At 40.3% G+C, this 24,182-nt stretch overlaps 1 pseudogene; it reads right to left on the reverse strand.

The window, feature by feature from the left end:
- Positions 1-7,128: 7,128 nt before the first annotated feature.
- Positions 7,129-23,856, reverse strand: LOC123328154 (annotated as a pseudogene).
- Between the last annotated feature and the right edge of the window lie 326 nt (positions 23,857-24,182).

Genomic DNA, 24,182 nt, shown 5'->3' on the forward strand with positions numbered 1-24,182 from the left:
GCCGCTTTATCAGGAAAAACCTATCTATCTGGCAGCTCCATTCCCCCACACTCTTTGACGGTCACCATCCTCTCCAGTAACAACACTTGAAGGGCCAAATGGCAGCACGGTATCACTAAAGAACTTACTGTTTAGAGTGGCACAGCTCAAGTTACTGCCAGAAGTGCACACCTCTAGACTCTTTCTAGAAATGATTCCTTTAGTCACATCTGTTTTGACTGGTCTCATCTCTCTTGCACAGGGTTCCTGGTGTTTCTTATCTCTGTTCATCTGTAAATGCTCAGAGGTGGAAATTACAAGGATTATCCTTACTTTCAGAGGATTGCTTTTTCCTTCTGTCCACTGAGGGGTGTGTGCCTGCTCAGTAGTGTCCGACTTTGTGACCCCATGGACTGAAGCCCTCTTTGTGACCCCATGGACTGAAGCCCTCCAGGTTCTTCTGTTCAAGGAATTTTCCAGGCAAAAATACTGGAGTGGGTTGCCATTTCCTTCTCCAGGGGATCTTCCCAACACAGGGATCGAACCTGCATCGCCTGCATTGGCAGGTGAATTCTTTACCACGAGCACCTGGGAAGCCCTCTGTCCATTGGACATGAATATAATTATCCGTGACCCTGAAGAAACTGGATGAGATGACTGAGAAATCCAAGCTCTTTGGTTATGATGGAAGGTGGATACTCACTGCCTTCATCCAAGCTGGGAAGCTGTTGTTGGGAATGCTCAGGCTGGCTGCTACAGGAATGGGACTTCTGTCTGCTACTTTTCATCAGCGTGGTGTGTGCTATTCTCCATACTATATCAGCAACACTTTATCATGTATCCTGGTGTTAGTAACCCACCAAATGAATAGAGGGTTTCCCTGGAATAAATCAACCGATGGTTATTTGCTTCATGTTATTTTGGTTTCCAAGTCTTGTTGGATTTTGCAACATTTTCCCAAATTGCTGTGTGTTGTGTGTGTGTGTATTCAGGTTCACTGGGAAAATTATCAACAGCTGGGTGTTTCTAAAACACTTTCTCTTTTGTTTTTGCTCTGCTTTTAACTGTTTAATTAACCAGAGAAAACCTATATTGTTGTTTAGTCTCTTACGTCATGTCTGACTCTTTGAAACCCCATGGACTGTAGCCTGCCCGGCTCCTCTGTCCCATGAGATTTTTCAGACAAGAATACTGGAGTGGGTTGCCATTTCCTTTTCCAGGGGATCTTCCCAACCCAGGGATCAAACCCACATCTCCTGCATTGGCAGGTGGATTCTTTACCACTGAGCCACCAGGGAAGCCATAATAGAAACTACTTTTTAGTATATTAACTCAAGAAGCAATATGCAAATAAACTGATTATTAAAAAATTTTTATGCTTAAATAATCATAAATGAGTTTTGCAAGTTTTAATTTTGGCACCGATATTTGCTATAACACTTGCTAATTTGAAAAACTGCAAACTAAAAGTTGTCGTTCCAAAACAACATATACATGTGTATGAATGAAGAGTTTTATTGTTTTGAGAGCAGCAACAAAATCCCATTTTTAGAATAAGGTGAACCCAGAATCCATGAAAATGTTCGATTTACAGTTCATGTGACATTTCATGGCTCCTCAGAGTACTCAGTATTACCGTATCACCTATTTACATTTATATAATATTTTAGGTCTGTGTGTGAACTAGATGAATTCTTTTCTCAATTTGTCTGTATTCCTGTCAGACTCATCCTGAAGGAAGAGTGTCTTCTCCTCTCTAAGATAATCTCTCTCCTCTTTTATTCTTTTCAAATTCATTTTTACTGAAGAATAGTTGTGTTAGTTTCTACTGTACAGCAGAATGAATCTGTCATACATATACACATGTCCCCTCCTTTTTGGACTTCCTTCCCATTCAGGTCACCACAGAGCATTAAGTAGAGTTACCTGTGCTGTGCAGTATGTTCTCATTAGTCATCTGTTTTTATGGGTCAGCAGTGTATATGTGTCAATCCCAGACTTCCAGTTCCTCTCACCCTCTCTTTTATTCTTGATCCTTTACTCTCCTGTCTCCTGCTGAATCTTTCTCCAAAAGTAGCCTTTATTTTTCGTGTACCTTTAACTACTTCTGTTGTATTTACTCTATCCTTTCAGTATGCTGGTTTGTTGAAGTTCCAGTCACACAGTCTTCTCTCTCAACCTTCCCTAGTGCCATGATCCTCTCCTTCTTCTTCCTTCTGTTACAGAATTTGAGAAGGCACACGCTGCATTCATTGTTCCCTCATCCTCTCCTCACCTCATCCTCTGCAGTCTACTTTCTGTGCACACTGATCGCTCCTTTGAAGCTTACTTTTGACTTAACATGCTTTTGAAATTAAATGGCTTAACTACATGTTGATTACTATTTAGAATTGAAAAGACATTTATTTTTTGATGAAATCCAGGCAATACCTTCACTCATTCAATCAACAAACATATCTGGAACTAGGTCTTGACTAGGTCCTGCTGCTGCAGAAATGAAAGGTATTACTCCCAGCCTCAAGGAGCTGTAAGCTCAGTGGTAGCAATGGATTAGAAAACAACCATAATATGTGAATGTGTTGTCACTTGTGTTAGTCACTCAGTTGTGTCTGACTCTTTGCGACGCTATGGACTATAGCCAGTAGGCTTCTCTGTCTATAGGATTCTCCAGGCAAGAATACTGGAGTGGGTTGCCATGCCCTCCTTCAGGGGATCTTCGCAATCCAGGGATCAAACCCATCTCTCTTAGGTCTCTGCACTGGCAGGCGGGTTCTTTACCACCAGTGCCACCTGGGAAGCCCAAGATATGAAAAAAGACTGTTAAACATCCATTTCATTGATAGAGGTAAATATTCTCTGATTGAATATGTTTATTCAGTTAGCATGATGACCAATTTACTGATTGGAAGAATGTGGTTTAAGTGAATTTAGAAAGATTTGTTTTTCACTTTTTTAATTGAGAATTAGTTACAAAAATCTTTTATTCATTTTTAAGATGTAACCTTGATGCAGTCTTCTTTGTAAAGTGATATATCCTTGCTGTGATAATCAAGAAAGTTTAAATAAAGCACCTAATTTTAAAGCATTTGTCATTTAACATGCTGAATAGCTGAGGGAGGGAGTTTCTCTAAGTTAAGGCAGAAGGAGAACTCTAAACTCCTGTGAGACAATTATATGAAATCCCACCTAAAAACAAATTATTAATAGTTTGAAACTTCCCTAGGAAGTTTCTTGCTAGGAAGGTGGGCTTCTCTTGTGGCTGGCTCAGCTGGTAAAGAATCCGCCTGCAATTTGGAGACCTGGGTTCGATCCCTGGGTTGGGAAGATTCCCCTGGAGAAGGGAAAGGTTACCCACTCCAGTATTCTGGCCTGGAGAATTCCATGGACTGTATAGTCCATGGATTGCACAGAGTCGGACATGACCAGAGTGACTTTCACTTTCTTTCCCTAGGAAGGTAGAGACTTCTTAGTTTTGTGTTCTCCATAACAATTCTTTGCGTAACTTAACTATGAGACAAGGCCATGGCACTCTAGGGACAAACTGCTACTACTTTTAGCCATAGTTGAAGAAACTGAAGAAGTTTCTTGTCATGTGACTTGATTTTCATGACCCTTACTGATTGATCCAATCTTTTTCTATGCCCAAAGCAACTCTCCGAATAGGTGGGAAGCAGAGCCCAACAGCCAATGAGGCGATCTGGTTTGAGGACTCAGTCCAATAGGACTCAGCTCCATGTTGGATTGTGCCAAATGTGTGTGTGCGTGTGTGCGTGTGCACGTGTGCACGCTGAGACAACAGAGGGAGAAACCGAGAGGGAAGCTGAGTCCTGAGCATGGTTTAGAAGCTAGGACTGTGTGTGTGTGTGTGTGTGTGTGTGTGAAGCTGAGTCCTGAGCATGGTTTAGAAGCTAGGACTCTGTGTGTGTGTAGCTGAGCCCTGAGCATGGTTTAGAAGCTAGGACTGTGTGTGTGTGTGTGTGTGTGTGTGTGTGTGTGTGTGTGAAGCTGAGTCCTGAGCATGGTTTAGAAGCTAGGACTCTGTGTGTGTGTGTGTGTGTGTGTGTGTGTGTGTGTGTGTGTATGTGTGTGTTTTCCAGCTCCATGAAGCCCAATAGTGTTTAGGGCTTTTTTCCTCCACATATATAACAAAAGTGACCAGACGTAGCCTACTCCATACAGAGCCTGGGAGAGTCTAACAGGATATTTAGGTGTTAATAATTCTAAAAAAGGAATTATTAATGTCTCCATTGCCATATCACACATTGTAACAGCATGCCAAATTCACCATGTTATTTAATGTTTTTCAGTCAGTAATGCTTGCATTTTTGCCAAAATAATACACCATTACCTGGTATTTCTTGAAATACTATGCTATTTAATGTAAATGAGCACTTTAAAAAAGTATTACAAAGAAAACCAACCAGGCAAGCTTGGGAAGACATTTTATTATCCTTATTATTTTAGACAAGTTCTTACTTAAATCCAAACACCTGCTGTTGCACTTTAACATAGTTTGTACATACAAATAAAATTAGAACTGGCAAATATGTGATTTTCATCAGATAGGCTTTGTTCGATTGGAGACTAAATATTTTTGTAAAACTTGTCCTTGTTTGAAGTTGAAATTTCATGTCACCACAAGAATTGACCAGAAGCAACTCATTTACAATGACCCACAGGGTTTTAGCTATTATTTTTGGACTTGCTCCCCAGCCCACACAGGCAATTAAGTAAGAACAAGAAAAAAGAAAACACTCATCTGAATCATCTATTAAAATCTAGGTTCCACTCAGTAACAGATTTTACTTCTTGATTCATATTTAGCAGATGCCTTGGTCATATTCATATATGAGCTCTCTTCTCTGTGGTAACCAGTCCCATTTGCATCTTTCCCTATTAGGTGCTCCCATTTCCACCACTTTAATGGAAAATGCCTCTTGTTAAGTATCTAAGGGCCATTTGATAGATGATTGCCTTCAGCACCTCATGCCTCCCCCCTTTCCTCAGGAACCTGAGAACTCCTGTCTTTTTTTTTTTTTTTAAATAGGCTCTGTGTACACATAAAACCAGGAATTGAGATTAAAATGAGGGAGAAGCTCAGTTATTCAGGCATGTTTTATCTCATAGGCAGAGCTGGTATCCTTCCTCAGTGCCTGAGGCTGACTTGGGCTCTTAACAGAATTCATATCTATTTTTGTTTATTAAGTTATCAAGCCAACTTAGTGGCCATGCCATTCAAGAGTTCCCAGGAGGCACTGAATTCACAGGGCGTCTGACAATGTGGGTGTTTTCCTAGTTCTCACTGCTCTGTAGATTTAAAAGCATTTAGCAAATATTTTTAATTGATTAACCCAGAACTTTCATACAAATATTATAATGAGTAAAAAATTGTAAGTATACATGCTGAGGAGAAGGCAATGGTACCTCACTCCAGTACTCTTGCCTAGAAAATCCCATGGACAGAGGAGCCTGGTAGGCTGCAGTCCATGGGGGTTGCTACTAGTCGGAAACGACTGAGCGACTTCACTTTCACTTTTCACATTCATCCATTGGAGAAGGAAATGGCAACCCACTCCAGTGTTCTTGCCTGGAGAATCCCAGGGACAGGGGAGCCTGGTGGGCTGCCATCTATGGGGTCGCACAGAGTCGGACACGACTGAAGCATCTTAGCAGCAGCCGCAGTAGCAGATACATGCTGAAAATATAATGACCTCTTCATAAAAGCACAAGAATTTCATGAGGACATGGAAAAATACAGGAAGAAAGTAGTCTACTTATTTAAGGACTGTCACTGGATTTGTATTAGGCTCCTATGAGTTTAAGCCTGAATTCACAGGCAAGCATTTATTGCTAAATTAATATTGTGGAAGTTCTACACAGAGCCTGATCTATGATTCCATAAATGTTGGTAGTTTTTCTTCATTTGTCTTTTTTTTTTTTTTTAATTTTATTTATTTTTTTTTAATTTTATTTTTATTTTTCATTTGTCTTTTTTTGACTCTTTTTGTTGGCAGATCTTCACTTAACTAAAAATAATGATTCATATATAAGTAAGACACTTTATTCCAGTGAAGTTATTTGTTTCAATAAAATTCAGTAATAGCTACTTCCTCTTAAACCAGAGTAATGCCAGCAGTACATTACAGAGATAACTGTTCTCAGCTGTGCTCTTTGGATTCTAATCAGTTGTTACCACAGAGGAGGTAAAAAGTTTCTTTGGTGCAGTCATGATTTTTATTTTGATTTACTGTCAGTCCTCTCAAACACTGTGTGGTTCTATTTTAAATTAGAGGTAAAATTCTGGCCTATTTATATTAATCAAAGTGTATAATTGCTGTTTTTTCCCCCTCGAAAACAATTTTATATTCATTTCTAATTTATTTGCAAGCATATTATAGATTTGTAGAGTGCAGCTTTAGTAATTTTTAAATTCTCTAATCAGAGAGACATTTTCTTTTTTTCTTTCCAATAAGATGGACAATGATTTATTTGAAATGGCCAAAAATAACATTTTACAGAAAAGGAACCATAATATTACACAATCAAGTGTAGCTACAAAATCTTAAGACATTCAGGCAAAGCTTTATTTAGATCACCAAAAACAAGGCTTTATAGAAAAAGAACTGTAACAAGCAAATGTATAGCTGCAAATTTTCTTTTGCTAGCAATATCAATTCCCTTTAAAATATTCGGGGACTACTTTGCAGTATCCAAGCAAAACTAAAAATTTGTGGGACAGAGTTGCTCAGCCTCATCACAAGAATGAAAACAGTTTGCAAAACGATTTTGTTTAATGCTAACAAACAACTAAAAGACATGGTCACTGCTAACAAGTACCTTTGTCTACTGAAACAGTCCAACCTAAGCACATGTTTATTAAAGATTCATTGTGAACATAGCTGCTGTTTTCCTGCCATCACAGATCACGTGTATGGTGGCAAGGGTTAAATGTTGGAGACCATCGAGGCACCCAGGAGGTAATCCTTAACAGAAATAACTACAGTAGATAAGCAACTCAAACAAATGGACCCGTCTCTGCCAGAGCCTCCCAGGGTGTCACATTTGCTTTCTGTGTAAAGAAGGTCCACCGACTCTAGTTCTTTACTGGGAACCAAGAGATTAAGAAGCTGTTCTAGGACCATCAAAACCTTAATAAATCGCCCTGGGGTTCTTCGTGCTGTAGTGCACTTCACAGGCAGCAACATAGGCAGACTCTGGGAAGAAGTCATCATGGTACTCTGCTAAAAACCTCAGAAAGAGATCAAAGTGCTTCAGTAAAGCCTTCAGGTTCTTCTCAGAAAAGGACATCCTTCCAAGGATTTCAGGAAGTTTCACAAACAAACGCAGCAAGTGTTGCGCCCCATAAATGTAAGAGGGTGGAGGTGGTTGGTCACCTGGAGGATAACTATCAGGTACAAGTTTCCAGCAGAGGACCTCATTTATTTCTTTGGTTCTTCTGCCTTCAAAGCCAGCAAACACTGTACTCCCTTCCTTGTTAGAGGTCAGAGGAACAGGCAAGGATGATCTGCTATGAACAGATGTCTTCTGTTCCAGGTACAGGAACAGCTTGGGCATGCTGGCGGACATGTCCTGCTGCCGGTGCTTGGGCTGAGGCGAGGCGCTGCTCTTGGACAGCCTGTCGCAATTGGCAGAGCGGAGCGTGGACCGTCTCAGAGACTGCAAGGCTTCCGGCTCGGCTTTGCGCCTTTTGAGGGTGGTTGGTTCGCCTGAGTTTGGCTGACTCTCTGTGGACTGTGGTGTGGATGGATTCAACAAAGGTGGACTTGGAAAGAGCTCCTCCTGGTTCCTATTATTGTTTGTGGTACTTTCCTTAATGGGAAGAAACAATTTGGACGAAGTCACCTTTTTATATTGAACTCGTTCGTATGGATAGAGCAAAACCAATGGGAGAGTGTAATCAAAGGTTATTCTTAATCCATCCACCATCTCCTTACAAAGGTCAACGTTCTTTTCTGCTGGGATATAGTGCACATTCATGTTGGCATGTGGCATAGCATGATAGTGACGAGGCCTCTCATTGGCTGAAAAGGCTGCATTGATAGCAAAATGCTTCATGTATGATTCCAAAATAGTTATGATGTTGGTCTGGCACGGAACTTTCACTAACCGTTTCCTCCTGTTGATATAGTAACAATCATCCTCAAGCTTCTTCTTCAGAACTTCGGGGATTTCTATAGTTACTGTTCTTTCTTCCATTTCCTTTTTTTCTGCGTGCAGCCCTGGTCCTTCTTTCACTTCAGACTTTCAGTATCTTTTTCTTCACTTATTTCTCCGTCCTTTTCTTCACTGTCAGAGGAACTGTTTATTGAGTTTTCTTCGTTTTCATCTTTCTCGTCAGCAGGAAGGCTTTTAAGACAGAGTCCACCCCAGGTAACCTGCCGCGCCTCCTCTTTCTTCCTGTGCTTCTCAGGCGAGCTACAGCCTTTTTGGCCAATTTCCGCCGTAATCTCCGATTTTCATCGGCGTCACGGACATGATTCTCTGCTGCTCATCTATCTCAACTTCTGTTCCAACCATTAAAATGGATCAGATATTCTGGGATCTTTCTGCCTTTTTCGTCTTTCCCAACAAAAACATCGACAATTTTGGCATCGTAGAGCACTCGCGCCTTGGTGGGGTCAAGCTCGAAGCACGGCGCTTTCTTCCCTGAGAGGGCACGAGAAAGCCGTAGCTCGAGCTCACTTGCTCTTCGTGGCTGAGGGCGCGGCTCTGCGGTGGGCGGAGCGTGCGCGGTGGGGGAGGGGAGTCAAGGGAGACATTTTCTGTTTCTATCTCGAGAATGGAGAAGTTACTAAATGTGACTTTATACAGACTTAAGACAGACTTATAATTCTGTGCTAGTAAACAAATTGGAAATGAATGTAAAATTGTTTTCCAGGGGATAAAAAGGTCTTGTGTAACAACAGCAACAAAAATTCTTGTGTAACTCGTGACAGCTAACCAGATGGGCTTGTTTCATTCTTTCAGAAACTGGTCTTGAGATAAGAATTTGGTTTTCATAAAGGCTCTAGTAAAATGTTTTAGTAATAATCATACAACCTCCATTTATATGAAGTCAATACCATAGGCAATTGATTTGATGTATTAAATATTAAAATATTTTAATAAAACAGGAAACACGAATGATATTGTTAAAATCACTGATAAAAATATTTACAAAAATACAGTTTTCACAATAATGAATTATTATTTTTAAAAAGATGTTTCCATTTTACCTTCCTAAGCTAAACTTGGGGTAAAATATTTTTTTTTCCTTTTTTTTTTTCAAGAGATGCCTTGATATAATGAAATGCCAGGTTTGGTGGGGAAGAGGGGACATAACACTGAGTATCAATTTCAGCTCCCACAACTCATTAGCTCTGTGACTCTGGGCAAGTCACTTACCCTACATGCAGCCTTGTAGGGTTACTCGTTTATAAAACGGGTGATAATAGCTACCTTATTAACTAAATACATAGATGTGGAATTGCTAGGTCCTATGATGGCACCCCACTCCAGTACTCTTGCTTGGAAAACCCCATGGACGGAGGAGCCTGGTAGGCTGCAGTCCATGGGGTCGCTAAGAGTCAGACACGACTGAGCAACTTCACTTTCACGTTTCACTTTCATGCATTGGAGAAGGAAATGGCAACCCACTCCAGTGTTCTTGCCTGGAGAATCCCAGGGATGGCTGAGCCTGGCGGGCTGCCGTCTATGGGGTCGCACAGAGTCGGACACGACTGAAGCAACTTAGCAGCAGCAGCAGCATGACAAGGCTATGGTTTTTCCAGTGGTCATGTATGGATGTGAGAGTTGGACTGTCAAAGAAGCTGAGCGCCTAAGAATTGATGCTTTTGAACTGGGGTGCTGGAGAAGACTCTTGAGAGTCCCTTGGACTGCAAGGAGATCCAACCAGTCCATTCTGAAGGAGATCAGCCCTGGGATTTCTTTGGAAGGAATGATGCTAAAGCTGCAAGTCCAGTACTTTGGCCACCTCATGCGAAGAGTTGACTCATTGGAAAAGTCTCTGATGCTGGGAGGGATTGGGGGCAGGAGGAGAAGGGAACGACAGAGGATGAGATGGCTGGATGGCATCACTGACTCGATGGACGTGAGTCTGAGTGAACTCCAGGAGTTGGTGATGGACAGGGAGGCCTGGCGTGCTGTGATTCATGGGGTTGCAAAGAAAGAGTCAGACACGACTGAGTGACTGAACTGAACTGAACTGATGATAAGCATATGTTTAAGATGATAAGAAATTGCCGAATTGTTTTCCAAAATGGTTTTTACTGTACCTGATTTTTAAAGGAAGAAAAGACTGACTCTTTGAATTCTATATATCCACTAGCTTGGAGAATCAAATAACTTTCCTATCAATGCAGGAACTGTCCAGGTAGTGCATGGAGAGTATGAATGGAGCAGGAATACAGGAAACCTGGCTTGGAAAATTGCCTATTCCATCTCACTGCTGAGTCTGATCTCCTGTGCCCCTCAAAAACACATGCTTCTTCAGGCTTTAAGCCCTTTTCTGCTCTAGTTATAGAACCATAGATAGAAGCAGGAAGAGCTTAAGCTATTTCAAGGAAATTTTGATATTACTCTGTACTTAAGGATCTCTGCTTGGCCATACAGGTTACCCAACTGCCAGCTCAGCCTGGGGTTTATCAGTTCAGCATTGACCAGTGGATACCATTATTCTCTGAGGTTCATTTTGTGCTGTTAGTGGCCCCTGGGTCATAAAGCTGAGCCTTCAGCATTGATTCCATTCCAAGTTCCTTGCTCTGCCTTCCCATTAATATTCCCTTGGGAGATCTGAGGTTCCTCTTATCATTATTATTAGTCTAGTCTGCCTAAAAACTGCATTTGAGCACTAACGTTCACTCTTCCTGTTTCACCCTAATGGGAAGAACTTGGACTAACCCAAATCCTCAGTTTCTGTGCCAAGACTTTCTACAGTCAAACTGTTATGTTCTCTAGCAATTCATCAGTGAGAAACTACCCCAAGGGAAGTAGTTAGAGGTTGTAAGGTGTTAAATATTTTTTTTTCTTTTTAAGTGTAACTCAAATATAAAGCAAGGGTGATTTTCCTTTTATTATTTGTACTGCATATACCAATTGATTCTTAAACTTTGGGCAGAAATTTTTTAAAGATCATGGATATGAAATAAGTGTGTATCTGTATTGGTTCAAAACCTTAGGAGCTCCCTAGGTGAAATCTGAAACTGGCCCCTGGACATGGAGGATGAGAGACCAAAGAGAGGCAGACCACTCCAAATTTTGGTAGGTGGCCAATTTAATCAGCAAAGGACCTTTAAAATGAAGCTTGACCTGGGTGGCCATAGGAAGTAATCTCTGCACTTGCCTGCTAGTAGTATCTTAAAAGTTGATATAGAGGGACTTCCCTGGTGGTCCAGTGGTTAAGACTCCATGCTTCCAGTACAGGGAACATGGGTTCCATCCCTGGTCAAAGAACTAAGATCCCATGTGCTGTAGGGGATGACCAAAAATTTTTAAAAATTAAAAAAAATATAGAGGCCTTAGTTGCGTTCAATGTCCAGATAGTCTCAACAGTCCATTGATCTCTCAAAGTTGTGTCCTTGAAAATGGCTCTAGCTATGGAAACAGTGAGCAGAATGTACATTCCAAGGCCGGGGAGGGGGTGGGGAGCTTCTGATTGTCCAGACACAGCTTATGTATCAAGTGGTAGTCATGTCCTCTTGATGACTTCTTCCAACAGTCTGGTACCTCTGCTCAACTGCCTGGATGTAGCTACAAAGCAGAGATTTACAAGGGGAGTGGTATATACGCCAAGGAGAAATAATAACATTGTCATGGACCCCAAAGCACTTTAGAAGATGAAAGGAATTCCTGAAATTTCCTGGTAGAATTGTATAAATGTTGAAATAAGATTCTTGTGAAACTCATACAACATTCAATGACAACTCTAGAGACGCTCTAAAGCTGGATTTTTTCTAGCCATATTGTGCAGCATAGAAAAATGTGGTTGTTTTTATCTAAATTTCTTCTGGCCTATTAACAATCCTAGGAAAAGAATCTAGAAATGTAGCATTCGATTGAAGTAATGAATGAGGAACATCAGTTGCTAAGAGCTGAACATAAAGTTTGGATGTGAGGGATGGTGGTAATAACCCACAAGGAAAAGGGTTTACTATAAATTTCCTGAGACTTAGGGAATTATCCTTGACAGTACTCCCAGAACATAAATAAAAACCTTTGCTTTAAAATGTTAGCTAAATTGTATTTTTACTTGTCATTCTCCAAGTTACACCTGTTACCTGATAGTGACAATAATACTTTTGTTTAGTGCCTTTATTTAAAAAACACAGAGAAATGATCTGTTCCATGAAAGTGCGTCCTTTAATTGTACACATTATTTTTTGAATGGCCTGTTAAGTAAAGGACATGAGCAGGTCATTTAAAAAACAAGCAGTAAAAGTGGTTAATGAACATGTTAAAAATGTTAAAATGTTAAAAATGTTCCCTCGTTAATAGTCAAAGAAATGCAAGTTAAAATAATGGAATACAATTTTGCCGCTCAAATGAGTACTTTTAAAATTATTGCTTAAATTTTATGGATAGGATTGCAAATCACATTTCTGGAGGGCAATTGATGCATATAATAGAAACTATAAAACTATTTTAAAATATTCTTATGTTCTGCCACAGCATTCCCACTTGGAGGCTTTGCTACATTGAAGCTCTGTGATCACTGGAAGAAACCCTGATGAAGTCTACAGGTGTCACAGAGTGTAAAGACTGGGAAACACTGCAATTCTCTCCTGGGCTGTAGTCTTTTTGGCAGTGGTTCATTTTCTGTCAACCACATATTGCCAATCTGGATTTGAAAGGGAATCTGGCTTTGTGCCTTGATGTGATTTCTCCCAACTTCATAGTAAAAGATCGATGAAGACCTAGACCCAGAAGATAAAGAAACAAATGTGACAGATAACTTAAAAGTGGAAGTCGCTCAGTTGTGTCCGACTCTGAGTGACCCCATGGATGTACAGTCCATGGAAATCTCCAGGCCAGAATACTGAAGTGGGTAGCCTTTCCCTTCTCCAGGGAATCTTCCCAATTCAGGGATCAAACCCAAGTCTCCTGGCAGGCTACAGCCATGGGATCACAGAGTCATACACGACTGAGCAACTCACAATTTCACTTTTCACTTTCATACCCAGATGATACAGATGGTTGTAGATGCAGTATTTACATAGATACTGACAGATGTATAATTACATCTATATTTCACATACATCTGGACTGTATCTAAATAAATACATTATTGAGTTGTGAAGCTTAAATAAATTGATGCTTGTGAAATGCTTTGCACTTGGCACACTGCCATCAGTCAGTTCTAATTAGTGCGAGAGAGTCAAAGAGGACAAGTAGAGGGAGAGTCACACAAAAAAGAGAAATTGCTAATAAGTATAATAATGTATTTGTTCAATGTTTTAGTTCAGGCTGCTTTAACAAAATACCATAGGCTAGGACATTTATTTCTTGAAGTTCTGGCAGCTGGAAAGTTGAAGATGGTTGTTGTTCGGTTGCTCAGTCGTGTCTGACTCTTCACAACCCCATGGACTGCAGCACGCCAGGCCTCCCTGTCCTCCATTATCTCCTGGAGTTCACTCAAGGTCATGTCCATTGAGTCTGTGATGCCATCTAACCATCTTGTCCTCTGGTGCCCTCTTCTCCTTTTGCTTTCAGTTTTTCCCAGCTCAGGGTCTTTGTGATAAGTCGGCTCTTTGCATCAGGTGGCCAAAGTTTTGAAGATTCAACTTCAGCATCAGTCCTTCCAGTGAGTATTCAGTGTTGATTTCCTTTAGGATTGACTGGTTTGATCTCCTTGCTCTCCAAGGGACTCTTTAACACCACAGTTAAAACACATCAATTCTTTGGCACTTAACCTTTTTTATGGTCCAGCTCTTGCATCCAGATATGACTACTGGAAAAACCATAATTCTGACTATTCTGATCTTTGTTGGCAAAGTGATATCTTTGCTTTTTAATATGCTGTTTATGTTTGTCATAGCTTTCCTTCCAAAAAACAAGCATCTTCTAATTTCATGACTGCAGTCACCATCCACAGTGATTTTTGGAGACCCCCAAAAGAAAATCTGTTATTGCTTCTACTTTTTCCCCTTCTATTTGCCGTGAAGTGATGTGACTGGATGCCATGATCTTAGTTTTTTTAATGTTGAATTTTAAGCCAGCTTTTCACTCTCCTCTTTCACCTTCATCAAGAGGCTCTTTAGTTCCTCTTTGCTTTCTGTCATAAGGGCGGTATCATCTGCACATCTAGGGTGCTGGCAAATTTTGTTGCTAGTGAAGGCCCTCTTTCTGGTTGGCAGATAGCCACCTTCAAGCTGTATCCTAACATGGCACAAAGAGAGCTCAGCTCTCTTGTGACTCTTCTTCTGAACACTAACCCCATCAAGAGGGCTCTACTCTCCTCACCTAATGATATCCCCAAAACGCCACCTCCAAATACCATCACACTGGGGCTTAGGGTTTCAGCACTTGAATTTTGGGGGATACACAAAATTCAGCCCAGAGCAGGTAAGGGAAAATTTTCAAGAGCTGATATTCTATTTAAGAGGTAATTAATACTTGATAAAACGTTTAAGTTAAAATGTTAATGCAACAGGCACTTCCTGAATTACAACACTATAACACCCTTATAAGATCTACCCCCCAGTACATTCTCTGTCCCTACCTTCTCAATCAGTGGAGCTCCTGATTCTGCTGCTCTGATTCCTGTAGGAAAAATTCCTGGGGCTTCAGAAATGAAAACCCACTTATTCATATTAGAATTTTATCTCTCATTAAAAGTGTGGCTCTGTTCTTTGCAGTTAGATCATTTCCCATAATGAACATGACTGAGTCAAAATGACATTCAGGAGATTTTGCTTCCCTGGTAGTTCACCTGGTAAAGAATCTGCCTGCAATGCAGGAGATCCAAGTTTGATTCCTGAGTCAGGAAGATGTGCTAGAGAAACGATAGGGTACCCACTCCACTATTCTTGGGCTTCCCTTGTGGCTCAGTTGGTAAAGAATCTGCCTGCAATGTGGGAGACCTGGGTTTGATCCCTGGGTTGGGAAGATCCCCTGGAGAAGGGAACTGATACCCACTCCAGTATTCTGGCCTAGAGAATTGGATGGACAGAGGAGCCTGGCAGGCTACAGTCCATGGGTATAGTAATCTTTTTACTTAACTATTCTCTGAAAGGGAGAGACCACGTCTGTTTCAGTCACTCCATCATTGCAACAAATCTCTGATATAGTTATCTTTCGCTTCTACTTTGCTTTACAAAAAGCAGGAAACTGGTGCTTAAGGGTTAAGTAACTTATTCTAGGATCACAGATGATCCTGGGAGTAACAGAACCTGGATTTGGGTGCAAGCTCTCTCAAATACCATTCATTGACTCCTTGAGGAAATAGACTACATAGTAGTAGATGACATCATGAACTCACAAACGCTTAAGACCAATAGCACTGGTTCCAACACAAGTAGAGCTAGAATTTCACACATACTTTCAGGAAGACCTCACCTCAGGTGACATTTCATGCCATCACTCAGCACTGCCATGAAATCCCTTCTGCTGTGTCCACTCATGAATTCCATTCCATCAAGACTTGGGGTAAACTGTTAGGTCATATTTATCTCCCTATGTATATACTCTGTGTTGGCATCTAGATTCTGTAACTCCTGAAATCCTCTGTATTTGCATGAAATATATGTTTATGGATTGTGTGGTTTGAAATACCATGTTAGAGTAACTGCTCTGGAATAGACAGAGTAGAATTAGTGAAATAAACATGATAGATGAAGTAAACTTTAGAAAGAAAACCGTCAACAATGATGACCAAACATATTAGGATATGAAAGTGAAAGTGAAAGTTGCTCTGTCATGTCCAACTCTTTGCAACCCCATGGACTATACTGTCCATGGGATTCTCCAGGCCAGAATATTAGAATGGGTAGCCTTTCCCTTCTCCAGGGGATCTTCCCAACCCAGGGATCGAACCCAGGTCTCCACATTGCAGGCAGATTTTTTACTAGTGGGAAGCCCAAGAATACTGTATTGGGTAGCCTATCACTTCTCCAGTGGATGTTCCTGACCCAGGAATTGAACCTGGGTCTCCTGCATTGCAGGCCAATTCTTTACCAACTGAGCTATCAGGATATGCCCTATTAGGATATTAGGGCATATCCTATTAGGATAATTTTAGGGGATATTATCCAAATATGCCCTATTAGGATATGAGACATACCAATTCAGTGCCCAAAATCCCTAAGGCTCTGCTTCTTCTAGTCTTTTGTTATTGTTCTCCTTATCTGGGGTCTGATACCTAGTAAGTACTCATGGATGTAAGCAGGGAATGTCCTGTAGCTCAGATTGCTTGGAGCATAGCACACATAATAAACCAACAAAGGAATATTTGAACTTTTAATGAATATGTTGAATTGAATAAAGGAACCCTAGCATCAACATCTTTGCCACCTTCATCTTAGAATCAAAAGATGATTAATAATAAAAAGGCATTCATAATGTGAAGATACTTTAATTATATGATAATATAAGCATCAGAAAGTATCACAGGGACTTCCCTAGAGGTCCAGTGGTTAAGACTCCATGCTCCCATTGCAGGAGGCCAGGGTTCGATCCCTGACTAGGGAACTAAGACCCCACATGCTGCAACCACGCCATGTGTGCCGCAACTAGCAAAGCCTGCACACTGTAAAGAAGACCCAGCACAGCCGACATAAATAAGTACATAAATAAGTATTTTTAAAAAGGATTACATAGTCAAGCTATTGGAAAGACTGAATTTCTAAAAATTTATTTTCTATTCCTCTGAATGTTAGGAATATGCTATGCTTTATAGAATAATACATTAAGAACAAGCATTTACTAGTGAAACATACCATTTATTAGGGAAAATCTGCAAATTGACTATCTACACTCTTTGGTGCTGTTCCATCCATACACATTCATTAAAATTCTTCCTTCACTTTATTTTTAGCTCTTGACAATTGTTCTGCTTAATTAACTCAAGCAATTGTGGATTACTGCCAGTTATATTTGCAGAAACCATGGCAGTTTATTAACTCTCATAAATACCAAAAGATAACAGAAGCACCAGAGAACCGATAATTAAATACATCTTTTAATTTCTAGCTTATAAATAGGATTAAGCTCTTGTTAGATTGCAGGTTGCTGTCCGTATGTAGCTCTGGAATAGCACCTTCCTGCCAGGTCTAGACTGTATGTGAACCCCAAGAAGAAGCTGTGAATCATGGTTAAATTGATTCTGCTATTCCCTCTACCACAGTGGGGTCAAACATTGATGCTTTATTGAAAACTATCAATGAGTAAAATTTTAAGATCCTTGGATAAAGTTTTTTAAAAGTTGCAGTATTGCCACAACCTAAAAGAGCATCTGGCACATAGTAGGTATTCAATAAATATTATTTGGATAATAAAGATGCACAAGTTGATTTTAGTCCTGTTTTTGAGAGGGTACTCATATTTTTCTTGGTCTCCAAATGCCACACATCAGAACATATTCATTGGAAGTATTTATCATCCAGTGAATAATAATAGTAATAATACATGTGACTTATTACTAGAAAGAAATTTATCATTCAACCTAAAAATAAAATCAAACAATAGAAAATTAATTTGGGTTTTAAAAAAAATATTCTTTAAGCCACAGCTATCATGGGAAAAAAAGAATTTACTACCCTAAGCATTTTGTTTAGAAATATTAGTTTCTTTTTCTCCCAGAATGAATTACTTTAAGTACCATAACAGATACGTCTTCATTATCCATAATGAAATGGTGATTTTTTTTTTTCCAATTTGGCTTTTCATTTATTGATAATAAGGGGCCTATCTGTACCCGCAGTGTGCTATTTGCAGAGTGCTTGCAAATAGCAGCCTGAAATCTGTCCCCTCTTGTCATGTATAAACAAAACATAGAAATTATAAAAATAACCCAGTAGTGTTTTTAGCTTAAAATTCCATAGTTTCAGACATAAGTTTTTAGAAAACAGCTTTTGCTTGTACTGGTGCTATGTCAGGGAGTTAAATCCCAAAGTATTTTTAGTATACATACCATCTCCAAACCAGATTTGACGTATTTTTTAGATTTATTTAGAATTTTATATTTACTTAGTATTATTTACAAAATTAGGCTTTGTCTTATATAATTTTTTCTGTATTTATTTTTAACTGAAGGATAATTGCTTTACACTGTGGTATTGGTTTCTGCCATACATCGACGTGAATCAGCCATGGGTATACATATGTCCCGTCTCTCTTGAACCTCCCTCTCACCTCCCACCCCTTCCCACCTACTATATATAATTTATTTTATTTTTTCTTGTTAGTTATATATTTTATAAACACTGCTATTACTACTTTGTATGAAACAATGATGTTTCTTACTTTTCAATATACAGGTTGCATGTCAGTACTCCTTGGAATTCTCTTTAAGAATCTAATAAATTTAAATTAAAAAAAAAAAAAAAGAATCTGTTGCCAGAATAGTCATGAAAGTCAAACACATGTTTTATGCAAGAAACCAAACTACAAACTCACTGTGGGTTTACAGCAACGATTGGTTGAAAGTGTTTATTTTTTGTAGCAGCCTCTGTCAGTGCTTCACCCATTTCCAGTTACCATGGTGATTTAGTGGATGAGTTAAATGTGTGTCCTTAGACACAGAGTCTTAGACACAGAAAGAAGAAGACAGTCACACTCTTGGGTCCAAAAGGAAAAGCTTCTTTGTGTGTATGTGTGTGCGTGTGTTCAGTCACGTCTGACTCTTTGCAACGCTATAGACTGTAGTTTGCCAGGCTCCTCTGTCCATGGAATTTTCCAGGCAAGAATACTGGAATGGGTTGCTATTTCCTACTCTAGGGGACCTTCCTGACCCTAGGATCAAAACTGCTTTTCTCCCACATCTCCTGCATTAGCAGGTTAATTCTTTTTTTTTTTTTAACTTTACAATATTGTATTGGTTTTGCCATACATCAACATGAATCCACCACGGGTGTACACATGTTCCCCATCCTGAACCCCCCCTCCCACCTCCCTCCCCATACCATCCCTCTGGGTCATCCCAGTGCACCAGCCCCGAGCATCCTGTATCCTGCATTGAACCTGGGGCAGGTCAATTCTTTACCACTGAGCCACCTGGGAAGTCCTTCTTTAGGGACATTACATCTTTATTTAGGGAGTCTATTTATTGGGTACATGGATGTGGTTTCGGAATGTGATTAGAACATTCCACTAAATGTTTAAAGGACTTCTCTCTTTCCCAGGGTTGTTATATTACCCATTTATTTGCTATCTTGATCTTGTACCATTTGATTCATACCTAGAACAATGTGTCTTAAATCTGAGAGGAGTTATCTCATCGACCTATGTCCTTGTGAACACAGCAGAGGCTTGAATCCTCAATTTAGACTCCTGAATTCTAGCTCTTAACCAGCACCAAACTTGACTAATGATTCAAAAACTCAGGGAAACATCAGGCACAAATAAATAGTCTTGGAAAAGTCTGATACCACTCAGCAGAGCTTCCAAAAATGTCCCTGTTCTCCTGCAGTAGGATAAATTTTGGTTTTAGATTAAACAGACGAGTTTCCTTATAAGCAATGTCTGCAGTCATTCCCTGATATCTCGTTTGGTAAAGAATCCGCCTACAATGCAGGTGACCTCGGTTCAATTCCTGGGTCAGGAAGATCCTCTGGAGAAGTGATAGGCTACCCGATCCAGTATTCTTGGGCTTGCCTTGTGGCTCAGCTGGTAAAGAATCTGTGTGCAATGCTGGAGATCTGGGTTTGATCCTCGGGTTGGGAAGATCCCCTGGAGAAGGGAAAGGCTACCCACACCAGTTTGCTGGCCTGAAGAATTCCATGGACTCTATAGTCCATGGGGTCACAAAGAGTTGGACATGACTGACTTTCACTTTCACTTTGTCTGCAGACACTGTTCAAACAAAGGGTATAGTTTTGGTTATGAAACTTTTCTTCCACACACCCTGTTGATTACCTGCTGTATGATCATTTCTCATTTTGTAGCAAACCATCTCACCCATAAATCTGTAAATTTTAAGTTTATTTATAATAAATAGCATTCACAGTGTTTCCCTGGTGGCTCAGATGGTAAAGAATCCACCTGCAATGCATGAGACGCAAGAGATGTGGGTTTATTTCCTGGGTTGGAAAGATCCCTTGGAGGAGGGCATGGCAGCCCCCTCCAGTATTCTTGCCTGAGAAATCCCATGGACAAAGGAGCCTGGTGGGCTACAATCCATGGGATAGCAAAGAGTTGGACACAACTGAGCGAATAAGCATATACATAGTATTTGTCCTCCTAAAAACATTTTATAGGTATAGATTTCTCACCATTATCCTTCCATTCCTAGTAAATACCATTTGTATGCTTAGTGGGAAGTCTTGTCGTTAATGTGTGTGCCCCAGCAGGCCTGGGAAGCTCTATCCCTGCACATCCCCCAAAAGGCCAGTCTTCAGGATTACCTTGACTGGCTCCTGGGAGATGAGTGCTGAATCCTGGCACTATTCTGCTAGATAAAGGTGTTGTATGTCTGAGACCTTGCTGATTTGACCAGATAGTTTATGCTAATGAAGGGCTCTATGTTTGACTATCTTGTTTTTGCTTGAGGTAGGGGAGGCTGGAGTGGTGAGATCAGTAAAAGCCCTGGACACCAACAGTTGGGTGTGCTTCCCAGGTGGCAGTATTTATTTATTTATTTATTTTATGTGCATCTTTGCCAGGAGAATTAGATGGGTCTCTGCTACTCCACGGAGAGAAGACACCTGGTAACTTGTGCTTGTTTTCTCCTGAATTTTGCCCCATGTGCCTTTTCCCCATGTTGAATTTAGCCTGTATCCTTTCATTGTAACAAATTGTAAGCACTGGTGTAATAGCTTCTGTGTCCTAGGAAACCTAACAATTCATCCAGAGTAAAGATGGTGGGACCCCCAACATAGCATGTTCAACAAAGAGATCTGAGGGTTTTTCTCTCCTTCTGACAGAGAAAAGTATGCAGCCTTGCTGCTTACCTTTTCCTCTCCACCATCTAGAGATACAAATCTCCTTGCTAATACCCTTCCAGCCATTTATAATGACACTCACTTTTTTTTACGGAGCTTTAAGCCTTAAGCTATAAGGGCTTACCTCATAGCTCAGCTGGTAAAGAATCCACCTGCAATGCGGAGACTTGGGATTGATTCCTGGGTTGGGAAGATCCGCTGGAGAAGGGATAGGCTACCCATTCCAGTATTCTTGGGATTCCCTGATGGCTCAGCTGATAAAGAATCTGCCTGCAATTCGGGAGACCTGGGTTCGATCCCTGGGTTGGGAAGATCCCTTGGAGAAGGGAAAGGCTACCCACTCTAGTATTCTGGCCTGGAGAATTCCATGGACTGTATAGTCTATGGGGCCGCAAAGAGTCAGACACAACTGAGCGACTTTCACTTCACAAGCCTTTATTAATTATCTCATAGAAAATAAAACTCTGTTTCAACAGGTCTTCAGTTAAATCATCTGGAAAATTAGTCTCTTTCTAAATCTCATACTAATTCCTTGAGTTATTTGACCTATTTTGTTTTGAAGATAATACTTGCTGCTTTTTGAGTGAGTGAGTGAAAGTGGCTCAGTTGTGTCCGACTCTTTGCGACCCCATGGACTGTACAGTCCATGGAATTCTCTAAGCCAGAATACTGGAGTGGGTAGCCTTTCCCTTCTCCAGGGGATCTTCCCAACCCAGGGATCCCACCCAGGTCTCCAACATTGCAGGCAGATTCTTTACTAGTTGATCCATAAAGGAAGCCCTGCTGCTTTTTATAGCTTACTAAAATATAGTGATTATATATCCAGAGTTTAGTACAGTACTTATTTATTGCAAACAACAAAATATGAATTCTAACTAGTAAGTTTCAAATTCCTCAAGAGGTGAGTGGTAGAATTGACTTTGGGTTTCCCAGGTAGCACAGTATTAAAGAATATGCCTGCCAATTCAGAAGACTCAGGAGATACAGGTTCAATCCCTGGGTTGGGAAGATCCCATGGAGGAGGAAATCGCAACCCACTCCTGAAAAATTCCATGGACAGAGGAGCCTACAGTCCATGGGGTTGCAAAGAGTCAGACATGCACGACTGAGCAACTGAGCACACAAACTTATACACAGAATTGACTTCAGTAGATGTTTCTCTTTTGTAATATTATAATATCCTGAAAAGTGCCTGTCAAAAATATCTGCCCAATATTAGTCATCAGTGCCTATCCTTGGGACCACCTAAAATGAAAGGCTATGTCTATTTACTCTGTGAAGGGATATTCTTTTATTTTCAAGAATGGCAGGAGCTATTTGAATTTCTTATAGAGCCTATTTTTTCAGATGTCTAGTTTCACCTGGTAACCTAGTAAAAATAGTAAAATTACCCAGGTCACTAATAGATGATTCAGAGTAAATTATGTTAGTGGTTACTTTGGTATTAGGTTTATTACTTTATCTATAACTTTTCATACAGATCCCATTGATTTAACTTAGGGAAAATTATTAGACCTGAAAAATTAGATAATAATTTTATCTAAAAGTTTTTCAAATCAGGTGAACTAGGGTTCAATATATAATTGCTATATTAAGTTTCTTTAATTTCTAAAGCCTATTTATGTTTTATTGGAAATATGGTATATGTGTGTTAAAATTCGACTAATCCTCAAGATATTCTTTTATCAAAAGATATTTGATGTCTAGACAGATATCTCACTAGATATATTTGTATCTCTTGAACTTTTCCGTACAAGTGAAAAAGTTTTGTGGAGAGAATAAATGCAAATTTCATAGTAGATCTTAATAAATAGTTGAGAAGTGTCAGTTTCATAGTTCCTGACAGAAACCAACTAGATACATTTTAAAAAAATATTTATTTGGCTGAATAAGGTCTTAGTTGTGGTGTGCAGGCTTTCTAGTTAGTGCCTGGGATTATTGACCTCCAGGCATGTGGGATCTTAGTTCCTGGACCAGGAATTGAACCCCTGTCCTCTGTTTTGGCAGGGGAGTCTTAACCACTGGACCACCAGGGAAGTCCACCAACTGGATATTGACATGTAAGAGTCAGTAGATCTAGTTTACCAACACTATGCTCCTTTGTTAATTGTACTCCAAATGTCTGAAGGAGGTGTACAATAGGGTTATGCCATACTCTGATCTATTCTATGTGTGTGTGTGTGAGTTCTATTAGAAAATAATTTAGATTCTCAAATACATTGAATTCCTTCAAGTAATTCATGTACACATGGTCTTAGCTTCCATCTGTGTCTGGACTATCCCTAAATCTGTCTCCAGCTCTCAGCCCCATCCTTCAATTTCACATGCTCCTCAATCCCCAAATTCTTCCCCACCTGACACCTGTATGTTCTAATGTTACCTGAAATTTAACAAGAGGAAGGTCAAGATTAGCTTCTCTTCCTTCCTCACACAGTACTTTCCTGCCTTTCTGTTATAGCCAACACTACTCTCATTCTTTTGGTCCCCAAGACTCACAACATTTGGGACTTTTTAAAACCCCATCATCCCTTTTATCCTCCAGTGCCAGTCAGTAACCAAGTTCTGCTAATATTTTCTCATTCATCTCATTCTTATCAGCAAGGCCATTTATTTCCTGGTTTACATTTTCTCTCAGTTTTGCCCTTTCCCCTGCATTTCTCTGCTGGTTGTTTTCATCCTCAGGACTTTTAGCCACATTTCCACTTCCTTCTCTCAGTGATGCTCCAACCGGCTCTCCCCCATCTCCTTCTTTCTGCATGGACATTGCTGTCTGTTGTGAATGCCCTCTTCAGCATTCCTCCCTGTTGCTGACTCACACGTAGCCACTCTTCACATCAGTTCCCATATTTCCTCCAGAAATCTTCTCTCACCCACACAGGGTATGATGGACTTCCACCTTATCCCCTGCTGCCTTTTGGGAACACACTGGAAACAGGATGAGATTGTTCTGCTGGAAGCTCTGGTGCCTAGCTCACTGCCTGTGGGTTGTTGTTATTACACGTGGTCTTCTTACACAACATCCTGGCTCCTCCTCATTGCTTCCACACAGAGCAAACAGAACGCTTGCTCTGTTCTGTTTGAACAGAACAG

Source organism: Bubalus bubalis, chromosome 2, assembly GCF_019923935.1.
Source record: "Bubalus bubalis isolate 160015118507 breed Murrah chromosome 2, NDDB_SH_1, whole genome shotgun sequence".
Classification (NCBI taxonomy): Eukaryota; Metazoa; Chordata; class Mammalia; order Artiodactyla; family Bovidae; genus Bubalus; species Bubalus bubalis.